The sequence below is a fragment of the Paramormyrops kingsleyae genome, chromosome 7 (assembly GCF_048594095.1).
Source record: "Paramormyrops kingsleyae isolate MSU_618 chromosome 7, PKINGS_0.4, whole genome shotgun sequence".
Classification (NCBI taxonomy): domain Eukaryota; kingdom Metazoa; phylum Chordata; class Actinopteri; order Osteoglossiformes; family Mormyridae; genus Paramormyrops; species Paramormyrops kingsleyae.
Genome location: NC_132803.1, coordinates 13,998,879 through 14,012,091, shown reverse-complemented (window position 1 = coordinate 14,012,091; position 13,213 = coordinate 13,998,879).

The window sequence follows — 13,213 nt, the reverse complement described above, 5'->3', positions numbered from 1 at the left end:
CACCCGAAGGCGAAGGGAGGCTACCCTCTCGTCCACCGTGCTAAACCCCAATGTACAAGCGCCCAGCCAGGGGGCAATAAGTATGCCCACCCCTGCTCGGCGCCTCTCCCCGCAAGCAATTCCAGAGTGGAAGAGGGTCCAACCCCTGTCGAGGAGACTGGTTCCAGACCCCAAGCTGTTCGTCCAGATGAACCTGACTATATCTAGTCGGAACCATACAACCTCGCGCACCAACTCAGGCTCCTTCCCCGCCAGTGAGGTGACATTTCCATGTCCTTAGAGCCAGCTTCTGCAGCCGAGGATCTAAGGCCCCCTCCTTCGGCAACTGCCCATCTCACACTGCATCCGACCCCTTTGGCCCCTCCTATAGGAGGGGATACCCACGTGCCTTCTTCGGGCTGTGCCCGACCAGGCCCCATGGGTGCAGGCCTGGCCACCAGGCGCTCGCCATCGAGCCCCACCCCCAGGCCTGGCTCCAGGGGGGGCCCTGGTGACCTGTGTCCGGGCTAGGGAAAACGTGAATCCATGATATTTTTCTTCATATATGGTCTAATGAACCTCTCTTTGTCTGGTTCCTCAGCCAGGACCTGTTCGCTTTGGGTGATCCTACCAGGGGTATAATGCCCTGGGAAACTTAGCTCCTGGGATCATTGGAACACGCAAACCCCTCCACCATGATAAAGTGTTGGCTCCATGAAACCTTCTGCACATGATCTTGTGCACACAAGATAATTTCTTGTTCATTCAAGATAATATCTTGTGCGCACAAGATAATTTTTTTATTTACTTAATATCTCTGTCAGGCAATATAATTTCTTGTGTGCATAAGGTAAAAAATGCCATTTTTCGGGACTTTGTGGGTTCCTTACGATTTGGTGTGAAATAATAAACACCTATATGAGCCCACAATAAGTCCAGGAGCAACTGTTTATAATGCTGCCTCTGCTTTTGCCTCTTTCTTAACAAGTACGTTATTACGACCTCCTCTACTGTTACCATGTTCGTTGATGTGCAAAACTTCTGACAGTCCTGCCCTCTAGTGGATGTGTTATTTGACATTCATGCCAACGTAAAGGATGTATGGAAGTATGTGGGCAGTGAAACGGATGTATTTGTTTTCAGACGTAAAGGAAGCATAAATGAGCCTTTACAGAAATAGGGCGAAACAGCATCACTAGGATAACAGAGCATGAGTGAATGTCAACCGCCAGCTTCCTGCCAAGGAAGGCCAAGTTTCCCGCAAAAAGGCCATCAATTAATGTGATTGACTGTGGCTCTTCAGGCTACAGTACCACAGCGGCCCGGATTAATTGTGTCTAGAAGCCATGGGGCGAAGCGAGCTGTAATTACGAGAAACGGCGGCCAGGCTGAATGACGCGGCCAGATAAATATATTAACAAGCCAGTGCCCTGTTTGAGGGGCCACGCTGATTTGAGCTGTGCTTATCCATTCTTGGTAGAAACAGGGACGCTGGGTAAAAAAAAAAGAAAGACGTATAGAGTCTTATTTAGGCTCCACGGACGAAGGATGTCAGTGACGGAGCTCTTCGTGAAAGCAGAGCAGGCCCATGATCAGTATATCTGCCACGAAAGCCCCCCCCCCCCCCCCATCAACTCTGGCAGCATCCACGTCCTAAAAAGACGGCTGTGATTCTCAGTTACCCAGTAAACAAACCTCTCCTCTGAAAACGAGCTTTATCTTCTCAATGGACCCATCATGTAACTTCCTTTCTTAAGAGTCAGTATCTCACACTTGCCACATGTGAACCCCCCCCCCCCGCCCCCCCGGTTGTACTCCATGAGGTTTATGGCTCCAAGGCTTCTGGTAGCCTTGCCAATGGATGTAGAACACGCCCCTAAGCCTACTGGAGTGTCGATCCAATTAACAAGTCCCGTCTGTGTTGATTGCTGTGAACTGTGTAAGTGTCTCTGCCCAGACACCGTTTGCATGCAAGCAGACCCTGACCTGTCATTAGCAGAAGGGGTGATCAATTGAGAAAGGATGCTGGGTGCTGGGGGGTCTGCTTAGCCATGGGTCCATTAGAACAGCAATTTCTCTCTAGTCTTGTGCTTCAGTGCTTGTCGGATGCGTTCAGATGAAATAGATTGGTTGGGAAGGGAGTGAAAATGATCTTAAAAGCCCGTTTCTGAGCTCAGTCTGACCGCTGGGTGCTCTGGGGTGAGCATAGCCCTCCACCGCCCCCCCCCCCGCCCACCCCACCAACTTAATCCCCTTTTGCTTCTGTTACGCTACTCAGCACCAGCAAATCACCAGCAGTGGAGCAGAACGGAGCTTTTCCAGCAACAGGAATGTGCTCTGCTATCTGTGATGTCACGTCGCGATGAAACCGTGAGAACATCTAAGGTCGAGAGAGGGCCGACAGAGCCATGTGACCAGGGGGGAACAAGCCCGTTCACAGAATCACCCCTTTTTTCGGGTCAGTCGATGACAGGGTGGGATCAGGACTAACAGGATACCTCCCCTAGCACTATAAAGTGATTCACAGACCAAAAACAGACAGGAATACTCAAAATGCAAAATCAGGTACAGGTTTATGGCTCCAGGTTTCTACTTCATGGGGTTAAACACACTTTGGAACATCTCAGGAACTGATGCTCCCTTTGTGAACGCAGACGCTATATGGAAACGCACACAAGTGCCTGAGTCCAGATGTGTCGGAGCGCTCTAATAGGCCGAACTGAGCGGTGCCCTAAGCCACCGTGGGACATGACTTGAGGACAAGCGCATCACGGAGCAGCACGGTCGGATTAATTACAGCCTGAGCGTGATGACTCTGACCTTTTCGGCTCTCTCCTATTCATCGTGGATTTGGAAATGCAATGTGAATATCTGTGCTGAAATAACATGCAACCCATTGCATCAGCATGTGTTTAACCAGAAAGTAGGAGTAACATCAATATTTTCCTTGCCTGTATTATTATTTAGCTGATTCTTTTAACTAATAGTTTAACGCAGACTTAAATACATTGGACTAATCAATAACAACGAGAAACAGCTGGTAAACACAGCGATTCCACATGAGGTTAACGAGGGGGCATGGCACACAGGAGGATCAGACGAGCGGGGCATTACACTTCAGGGGCACAGCAACAGAGACTCCTGTGTGTCTGGACTAATGCTGCATTCCATTTACCTTGAAGGTTGGAACTCAGGTCTGGGAATGATGTCACACACGAGTTAACAGTTAGAAAGCCATATAGCAGTACCAGGGACCCGCTTCAAAAAGCTAGATTTCTTGCTTACCTGGATAGCTCGTCGGATTTAAGGTACCTCAGTTTAAATGGCCATTTTCTTCGCTCACTTACATTTACCCCAGACTACCTTAAATTTAACAAGTTTTCTGCTTAAGCAAGAAATTCTTAATGAAATGAACCCCAGTTGTAGCCTGGTTAATCGTTATTGTTAGCAATATCAGTGTATAACACATTACGCGTTTTTTTGCATAGCTACACGTCCACAGATAGCGGTTGGACAGTACTGTGTGTATGACTGAATTAATGAGCCACAAATAAGATGTAAGTGCTAATAAACAGTATAAAACCACAGCTTCTGTTGATTAAGGGCGTAGCCATATTGGATTCTGAGCTTGGTGTTGTGTCGATTCCTCAGATTTCATGAGTCAGAAGTCCAACTTCAGGAGAGGTAACAGCTGAAATTTGGTACTAGAAACTCAGAATTTACGAGTTACGAGTGCAAATGGAATGCAGCATATCAACTACTTTACAACAATTTTATGCATCATAATTGCAGTGACACCGGTTGCCCATTGACGTAAACATACAATGACGGCACAAGACTACCATATTACTTATGAATAGTAGTGTACAATACACTACAATGCTGTAGGATGTAGTGACCTGGCCACCACTCTGGCACGGCCCATTCTGGTTCCTATTAATGGCCATCAGTGGGGAGGGAAGTGGATCGCCGGGGGTCCTGTGGTGAGCAGGGGCTACAATGTAGCCGTCTGATTTAAAAGCATGCATACTTTTTAAATGAAAACACTCCAAAGAAGAGCTTTGACACTCAAATCACCTTTTTCAAAAAAAAAAAAACTATGAGAAAAAAACTTTTTCAAATTTCGATTCATTTCAGCTACTCTTTAGAAGGCTGTTCGAAAGTTTCCTCAGTATTTATTTCATTGGCCTTCAGGTGAAAATAAATGGTAGGGGGAGGGTTATGACTTTACCTTGTGTCAGAATGAAATGCAACATTTCAAGGACTCAGTCGCCCCCCACCCTCCGCCCATGCGACCACACACGTGCACACCCACTATCACCGAATCCTGCTGAAACACCTAATTAACATGCTGAATGGAGGATGGTGACACACCTGCCAATCACTCCGCAAGGCATCCAAACGCCGGCATCTGGGCTTTGATCGGCTAATGTGGCTGGAGAGCTTAATGGATCTTTATGAATTCACGAGGGCCAAGACCACTGGGAACAAAAGCGGCGAGAACTCTCAATGATACGTTTAGATACGAATCCAAGCCACCTCTCACAGGGGTTTGTTACCCCGTTTCTAGGATGGGGGGGTGGGGGGGGGGGGGGGTAGTGTATTGAAAGAAGTATATATCTTTTAAGTAGAAACAAGCCATGGTAAAACCTAAGTGCCCTGTGATGATGATACATTCGCATTAATTGAGTTGTTAGGAAAATGCACTACATCTCCACAAGCCATCGATAATCTACCCTGCCCTCTGTCCTCTCATAATAGCAATGCTTTTGTTTCATCTGTTGGTAAAGGGCATACAGCAAAGGCATGAAAATAAAGCTTGGTGAGATATCTGACAAAGATTAATGGAATGGAGCTGTGACACCCATGGTGGCCGGGGTTATATGGAGCTGTCAATCACTGGCTGGCTCAACCCATGCCTACCTGTTACTTGGTTCCTATTGATTTCAAATCAGCTGTGATCGTCAGCCCAGAGTAAATCCCACCAGTGACAGGCCTTGTTTCTTCCACCCCTCGATCACTGAGGGAAATGCAGACAGACAGCCTCAGGTGCCGAAATGAAAAGACAGGCCGACCTTAATGGCACAGTCTTGTTCTCTGGGTCACCGGTGTTACCGATCCTTCGCCTCCCTCCTGACCGGCTGCTACATTAAGCTGTCAGCAGCCTATACGACGCCGTGGACTCGCTCAACACGCCGAAACGTCCAGGAGCTTGTCTCACAGATAATAATGTGCTGCTCTCCCAGCGGGGTGGACCTCAGGGACGATGAGCGATTCGGAAGTGGCATGTGTGATGCATGAGCGAGACTCATTGCAAAATTAGACCTATTCTGAGGATTGGATAAAGAACAAACCCGCCACTCAGATAAAACTCAGATCTAATGCTCAGATATAGTCCTGCTCTAGCTCCGATAAAGACCGTATCTAATGCTCCGATAAAGTATAACACTGCTAAAAATCTGATCTAACCCTCACATATGGACTTGTTCTAATACTCTGATAAAAATCTCATCTAATACTTAGCTAATGACCTAGTGTAATACCCAGCTAAAGATCTGATGATAATCTAATGCTCAGCTAATGACCTAGTCCAGGGTTGCCAGTGGTCAGCTGGCTGGAGTAAGATTTTAAATGCGAGATACGTCTACATAAACACGCATATGCATTTACATGTATGTAACAATTTTATTACCTTGTGAATAGTCTATACGGTTTGCAGACTACCCCAGGTTTATGATGGAATAATATACATTTGCCGTAAAATTTCTTGGGTGAGTGTGGCAGTCTGAAAGCATGATTATCACGCCAGATACGTGAGAGTTGGCAACCCTGCCTAGTCTAATACTCAGCTAAAGATCTGATGCTAATCTAATACTTAGCTAATGGCCTAGTGTAATATTCAGCTATAGATCCAATTCTAATTTAAGATAAATATGTAATGGTAATCTAATGATCAGCTAATGACCTAGTCTAATACTCAGCTGGTCACCTGATGCTAATCTAATGCTCATATAATGACCTAATCTAATGCTCAGCTAAAGATCCAATACTGATCTAATGCTAATGACCTAGTCTACACTAAACTGAAGACCTGATCTGCTCACTGGCTGCGGTCAAGTTCTAGGGTAAAGCTCTTTAGCGTGAACTTCCTTAGTAAAATCTGTAGAAATGGGTTAGGCTGAAAATAGCAGGATGCCCTGGAAAAGGCAGACTTGCTAAGCAAGTAAGTTAGTAGACTGTGTTCCCTAAAGGAATGATTTACCTACAGGAAGACATAAATTCGCATGGAATTTATTCATGGGATTAAGGTTATAATAAGGCAGCATATCTCTCTTAATGTGAAAGTGTCTTGTATGTAAAAATGTTTTCATCCTCAGTATGAAAACAAAATGTCTCAAAAGGGAATATGGAGACACGGCATTGATGTCTAAGAATGGGTAACCGGTATGATGCAGCAGCTGAAGAAGAAGAAGCTTTAAAACGTAACGCCGCGTGCCGCTGGGAGACTGAGACTGACGGCTGGAAACGAGCCAAACTTCGGCGTCATGGGATAGCGGGGAGGAAGGCCTGAGCCTATGATGCCCTACACACTTACAGTACAGTTATTATATATATAACTGTGGTTTAGCTTTAATCCCATCCCTGCTTCTCCTGCGGATTTAGCATGTTCTTCCCCTGTTGCTCAGATTTCTAAGGTCCCCATAGTGAGTAAGAGTAATCCAGGCTCCCCAGTGATGGACTGGTATCCTGTCCATGATCCTACCTGGGATTGGCTCCAGACTGCCTGTGACCCTTATTGGTTAAAATATGGATGAATATTACATTTAATATCTGTGAACGGCATTCTTCGTTTTCGTACTCCAGTATATATCAGTGGCTTTACGGATTCCGTTATCTTATACGTTGTATTATAATGTCATGCATTATTTATGCTGTACAGAATCTGACATGTTTATACACACTAGCCCACACATAGTGTGAAGGTCTTCCCTCCTGCTGTGGCGGTCAGCTGACATCCACGCCCGTCATCTACCTCCTCAGGCTCACCGCATCGAACCCCTGCTGACTGTGGACCCTCTTACACACAGCAGGTCATGTGACCCCTTGCATCATTGTGAAGAGGTGATGCCCGCCTGTTCATTGATCATCCCAGTCTCCTTCTGTGTCTGAAATCACATAAACAAAATGAAGCTGCAGCTTCCCCAGTAAAAAAGACCTCCTGCTGGTTTACAAGGTTTTTATTGCCTTGGGATTTTTGCTGTGCCGGTAGATTTCTGATGATGATCACAGAAAGAACTTCAAAATGTTCACGTCACATAAAGTTTTTGAGAAACAGCCAGTTTTGTTGTAATTATTGTAAAAATGTATTTTTGAGTATTGAGTGTGAATGTGAGACAGGGTCCTGCTCTCTCTCTCTCTTTCTGATGTAGAAAAATGATATCAAGGCATGTGGTTTTCCAATCTGCTTGTTAACTTCTGCTGGACCACTAGGAGGAATGTTCCTGAGCTCAAGTACAGGAGAAAATCATATACGTCTACGTTTAAGGTGAGTCACTTTCCACCATGCATATACTGTATACTGTAAATATACATATAGTGGAAGGTTTAATTGTGTCTCACTCAAAATCCATGCATGATAGGTAAATTCTGATTAGATATTTTAATTCAGTACATTACTATACCGTAATATACATTTATTTCAATTTGTGTAACAAAAACAAAATAAAAATCTTTTGACCAATGTAATTAAATTCCAGCCTGCCTTTGTCCCACAGATGCCCAATTAATTATAAATAAAATTAATTAAACTCCATGAACTTCACTGAGGTCACCACTAGGCCTTTCATCTTGCCTGCCCGATCGAATCAGCAGTATCACTCTCTCCTTCCCAGTTGCAAGATGATAATGCTAATATTAACCTCATGGTGAAATTGCTTTACATGTCCACATACCGTGAGGGGTGCTTACGCTGTGATTTTATGAGTTCACACCCTCCACCACAAACGTCAGAAATGGTTTCTCAAAGCGTGAGGATTTATAAGCCATGTTTCCGCCACGGGCGGGCAAATACGATTTCCTGTCTTCTGAAACGGCATTACGTTTGAGGCGATAATGGGAGCGCGCTGTCGGGCCTTCGGTGACAGAGGTGTGTGTGTTTCTTTTCTCAGGTCTCGGAACTTTCTTGTCATAAAATAAAGACTTGGAGAGACAGATGGTAAAATGTAGGAGGGAAAAAAAGGCAGTCAGGCTCCTCAAGGGCTCTGCACGAGTGAGAAACGGCTCACGCAGGGAAACACAGTCCCCCCCGAAAAAGGTGTTAAAAAACTCACCCCTTCCTTCGCTGTTTTTCTTCAGTGCAGCAGTGATGCAGTTCCACCAGTGTGTACAGCAGGCTCTTGCTCTCTTTATTTTAACACCATGTGTGTTGTCCTTGAGACAGTGTCTGCCAGCCCACCGCACTCAGGAAACACAGATCCTTGTATATCTGCTTTGCAGATCAACCATTAATATTTTACATCTAGAATTCCGCACTGTGGGGGTGGCACAGTGGTGCAGTGGTTAGTACTGTTGCCTCACACCTCCACGACCCGGGTTTAAACCTCTGCTCTGGGTCTATGTTTACGAGTTCTTTCTCCATCATTATGGGATTCCCACCAGGTACTTTAGTTGCCCCCCACAGTACCGAAACACGCTAAGGTGAGTTGGTGTTACTGAAATGTGAATAGTGTGTGTGCCCTGCCATGGGGTGGTGCCCCGTCCTGGGTTGTTCCCTGCTTTGCACCCATAGCTTCTGGGACAGGCTCCAGACCGACACAATCCTGAATAGGACAAGCATGTACAGAAAATGTATGGTTCCAGGGAATTTGCTGCTGCACATAACATTAAAAGTCCAAGCTTAAATAATTTATTCATCTCAGCCGAGCTTACGTTTAAGGAACAGAGAATGCATTTAAAATTTAAATGTTGAAAATTAGCAAGCATATTCTTTAGATGTCATGCTATGAGTGTGAGCAACATCAAGGTACACTGTAGGCCTCCAGATGAAGGGAATGGATAAAATGAAACTTACGTTGAAAAAATGGCTAACTTGTCAGGGAAGACAAAAAGGTTCATGGTGTCAGAGCAACTGAGAGACTCCCAGCTCTTCCTACGTCGTCCCAGAGGTGGGGGGCAGGCTTTGGCCCTGAATGGAGTCACATGGAGTATGGCTGTCATATGTCATTCACCGGTGTTTCCTCCATCATCTGTGTGAGGCTTCTTGTTACTGTACCTCAGAAATGACATCCAGCACGTTGGCACTACAGTACCAGTCAAAAGTTTGGACACACCCATAGAATAGTTTATTTGTGCTATTCTCTACATTCTGGAATAATTATAAAGACATCAAAACTAATATAAACTAATTGGGCCCTTGAGCAAGACCCTTAACCCCAGTTGGTCCAGGGACTGGCTGACCCTACTGTCTCCTCTAACCAGTTCCATGACGTGGCCTCCTGGGATGCTTCTCCAGATCTCCTGAAGGAGGTCCCACATATATGCTGAACACTCATTGGCCACTTTTCCTTCACTCTCTGGTCAAACTCCTCCAAAACCATTTCTACTGTGTTTAGGTTAGGCGGCTTGGCGTATCCAATCTTTTGACTGGTACTTTTTGTGCCCCTGGAGGTGATGGCAGGACATTACTGGTGTGGGGGGGGAGGAGGTATTGCCATCCGTCATTGCTAACATTCCCCACTGGGATTTTCAAGAGACAAAAACAGCCTAAGAGCCGGTGAAGATGGCTGAGCTCATGAGTAACCTGGAATCCTACTAACAAAGGGTTTGTTTATCCTTCGCTGTGGCTGACAGAAACCTTCATTGTACTGGAGCAGCAAATTCATTACATGTATGATGGACACAATGGAAACAGTTTTAATGGCAACTCAAGCAAAGGAAACAAGGAAGTGTGCAGTTCATGGACTGTCAAGTGTGACTGTAGAACAGTGTTTCCCAACCCGATCCTAGGGGACTCCCAGACGTCCATGTTTACGCTCCTTCTCTGTGGACTGTGTGGCAGGGAGCTGGGATGGAGCAAAACTGTGGACTGATTCGAGGCAGCAGATGTAAAGCAGCTGTACCTGTGACTTTGTTTGTGCCCCCCCCCCCCCCCCCAGGTGGATGCCTAACCCTAATATCTCTGTCGGCACTGACGGTCGTCTGTGCACATGCGCTGAACACCAGTTCAAACTATCCGGCCTTCGTGGAAACCTGGGAAGGTGGGGTTGCATGGCTGGGGCTCTGTAATGGGTAATGACAGTGAAACCTGGGAGGGTGCGATTGGGAGGAATGGCCTGCTCGATCCAACCTGAGCTCTAGGGAGCCGAGCCAAAAAGCAAAGCTATTGATTTACCAGCTGATCTACATTCCTACCCTCAGCTCCGGTCATGAGCTTTGGGTAGTGACCAAAAGAATGAGATCATGGATACAAGCGGCAGAAATAAGTTTCCTCCACAGGGTGTCTGGGCTTAGCCTTAGAGACAGGGTGAGGAGCTTGGGGGAGATCAAAGTAGAGCTGCAGCTCCTCTGCATGGAATGGAGCCAGTTGAGGTGGTTTGGGAGTCTATCCAGGATGCCTCCTGGACAGCTCTCTGGGGAGGTGTTTCAGGCTCGTCCAAGCGGGAGAAGAACCCGAGACTCTGGAGAGATTATAGCTCTGGGCTGGCCTGGGAACGCCTTGGTATTCCCCTGGTGGAGCTGAAGGAGTTGGTGAGAGGGAGGTCTGAGCATCCCTGCTTAGACTATTGCCCCTCGACCAAACTCTAGATATGTGGCAGATAATGGATGGATGGATGGATGGATAAATTAAGCCTATGTCAGTGTAGTAAGGGTCAAATATAGCAGTTAGGATACTAAAGCGCTTCACTCCACTATGAACATTTTTACAATACTTGGACAATACAGTGCCTATTTAAAATTTTCAACCAACCTGCAAATGTTATTTTGACAGCATATCTTGAATGAAACCAGTGACATAGGATTCAAGAATGTGCTCCATTCTAGAATTTTACTTTGCGGTACACAAACAGTATGTAAATAATTTGGCTCCAAACTCAATTGCATGTGGGGGCCCCCTGCATTGTGGATGCTTCTGGAGTGTCCTATACACCGCTGCACGTGGCACAATGGAGATGCATCTTCTGGGGGCCTAAACCTGCTCTTACGTGATTGGCCAGGAAATCAGATGACTTTTTATGGGCTGCCCGGAAAGAGGCTCTCGGCAGTGTAACTTGTGGCTGCTCAAGGATGTGCCATTGCTGGAATGAGCCTCGTCACCTGGCCCTCCGTATACAGAGAGCCAGCAGCCTCAGAGCCCTGGGGGATGAAAACAGGAGATGTTAATATTCTAGTTAAGGAGAGAAAAAAAATGACATTCTCAAAAATTTCTGGGCCTCTGCTGTCAGTGTCTGCAATTCACCATAAAAATTAACATAATGCTATTGCTGGTTTGTATTCTGGGTAATATATAATGTTTGTGGAAACTTAGTGAGTTGTGTTTGGGAGAGAGAGATGAGGTTTATCATGTGTGTGTGCGTGGATTAGGTTTATATTACATTGTGGGGACTATTTTTCAGGTTCCCACAAAGATCTGTGAATGCAATCAAAAAAGTAAAAATGCCAAAACTCTGGTATTTTGTCTGTTTATTTTTGGTTAAGGTCAAGCCTGGGTAGGAGTTAAGGTCATCATATTGGGATTAGGGTTTTTCCCATAGAAATGAAAGGAAGGTCCCTATTTAAATAGGGACACCAACGCGAGTGTGTGTTAGGGGCCATGATGACCTTCGATCTCACCAGCCACCAATGAAATGAATGTCCCCCTATCAGTCCTCATTCTTTGCCACAGAAAAAAACTGAATCTACAGAGAAGTAGAATTTTTCAGGCTTTCATTGGCGGGAAACTCTCACATCATAATTAGTTTTGTTTACATGTACGTGTATCTCTCAGACTCTGCTATGGTAAACACATCCTCAATCATTCTTCACTTCAGCGCTTTCCTTAGAGAAGAGATGCCCTTCACATCACCATTAACATAATGTATTACATTTTAATTTGACATCTTTTCTGTTTCTGGTTGTAGTTTCTCAAATTCCAAACATTGCATTGCATCTCTGCTATTCCCAAAGCGGAGTAACAAGTACAGCACATGTTAAAAATACTAAATTCACTAAGTCATTGAAGAAACATCTTGACATGATCTACTTGAAACTCTAAGGTCAGCTTCGTAAGGGCTACCCCCAGGAGGTCCATGACAGGTTGCTGGTTCTGGGACAGTCCTGTGTCAGGCAGACATTGTCACAAAAAGCAATGAGTGGAATGCAGATGACCCGGTTTAAAAGTGGGCCAATTCTGTGAAGCCGATCGCTGGTGAGAGCGCCCCCTTTGGCCTGTTTCCACAGGATGCAACTAATGAAAACGGAAGAGCGGAAGACTCCGAAAAGCTCAGCCTGGCTTGAATTTGATTTGTAGGTGATATCACAAGCCCCTCCCTCCAGGGTCAGTCTGGATCAAAATAGCTGTTTGTGCTAATTTATGTCCAATTATCATCTATAATGTATCATTTTGCTATACCCTGGGCATTTGCACAGTTCACTTATCTCCCTGCATTGGTGAGGATATATGCAGCGCATTTGTCCCTTGATACCAACAGGAATTTCTCACTTGGGACTGCAAAGTGGACCTTTGCAATTACAATAAGGATTTTACTTGTGGGGAGTTTGGTTTCAATCCATCAGCCCAAGGAAATGTGGGCCCAGCAGGCTTCCATAACGATTGCATTGCCCAATTAAAATGTTGTTCTCTGTGTAGATCAGACCATTTTTCCAAACCCCTTGGGATTTGTTTGAGGATGGTGGCGGTTAGCTGGCTAAGTGTAAATATAGCTTCTCTGGGGCAGGGTGGGCTCTTCAGGTGGTATTTCCGACTCTACTGTGCTGATCTATGGCAGCCCAGCAGGGCGGCGCCTAGGTGAGCAATCTGCCTGTGAGCCTCCTGTAGCCTCCACCGTCTTCAGAATTTGTGCTGGTGTACCCATCTGTCCAACTTGGCATTCTGGGAAACCTTGCATTGCAGTTGACATATACTTACACTCCTTTTTGCAAATGATAATCTCTGAAAAAAACAACAAGTATATGTACAGTATGTATGGATGTATTGTGGGGCTTGGCAGACCCAGGCATTGCCAAGGCGGACGAGATG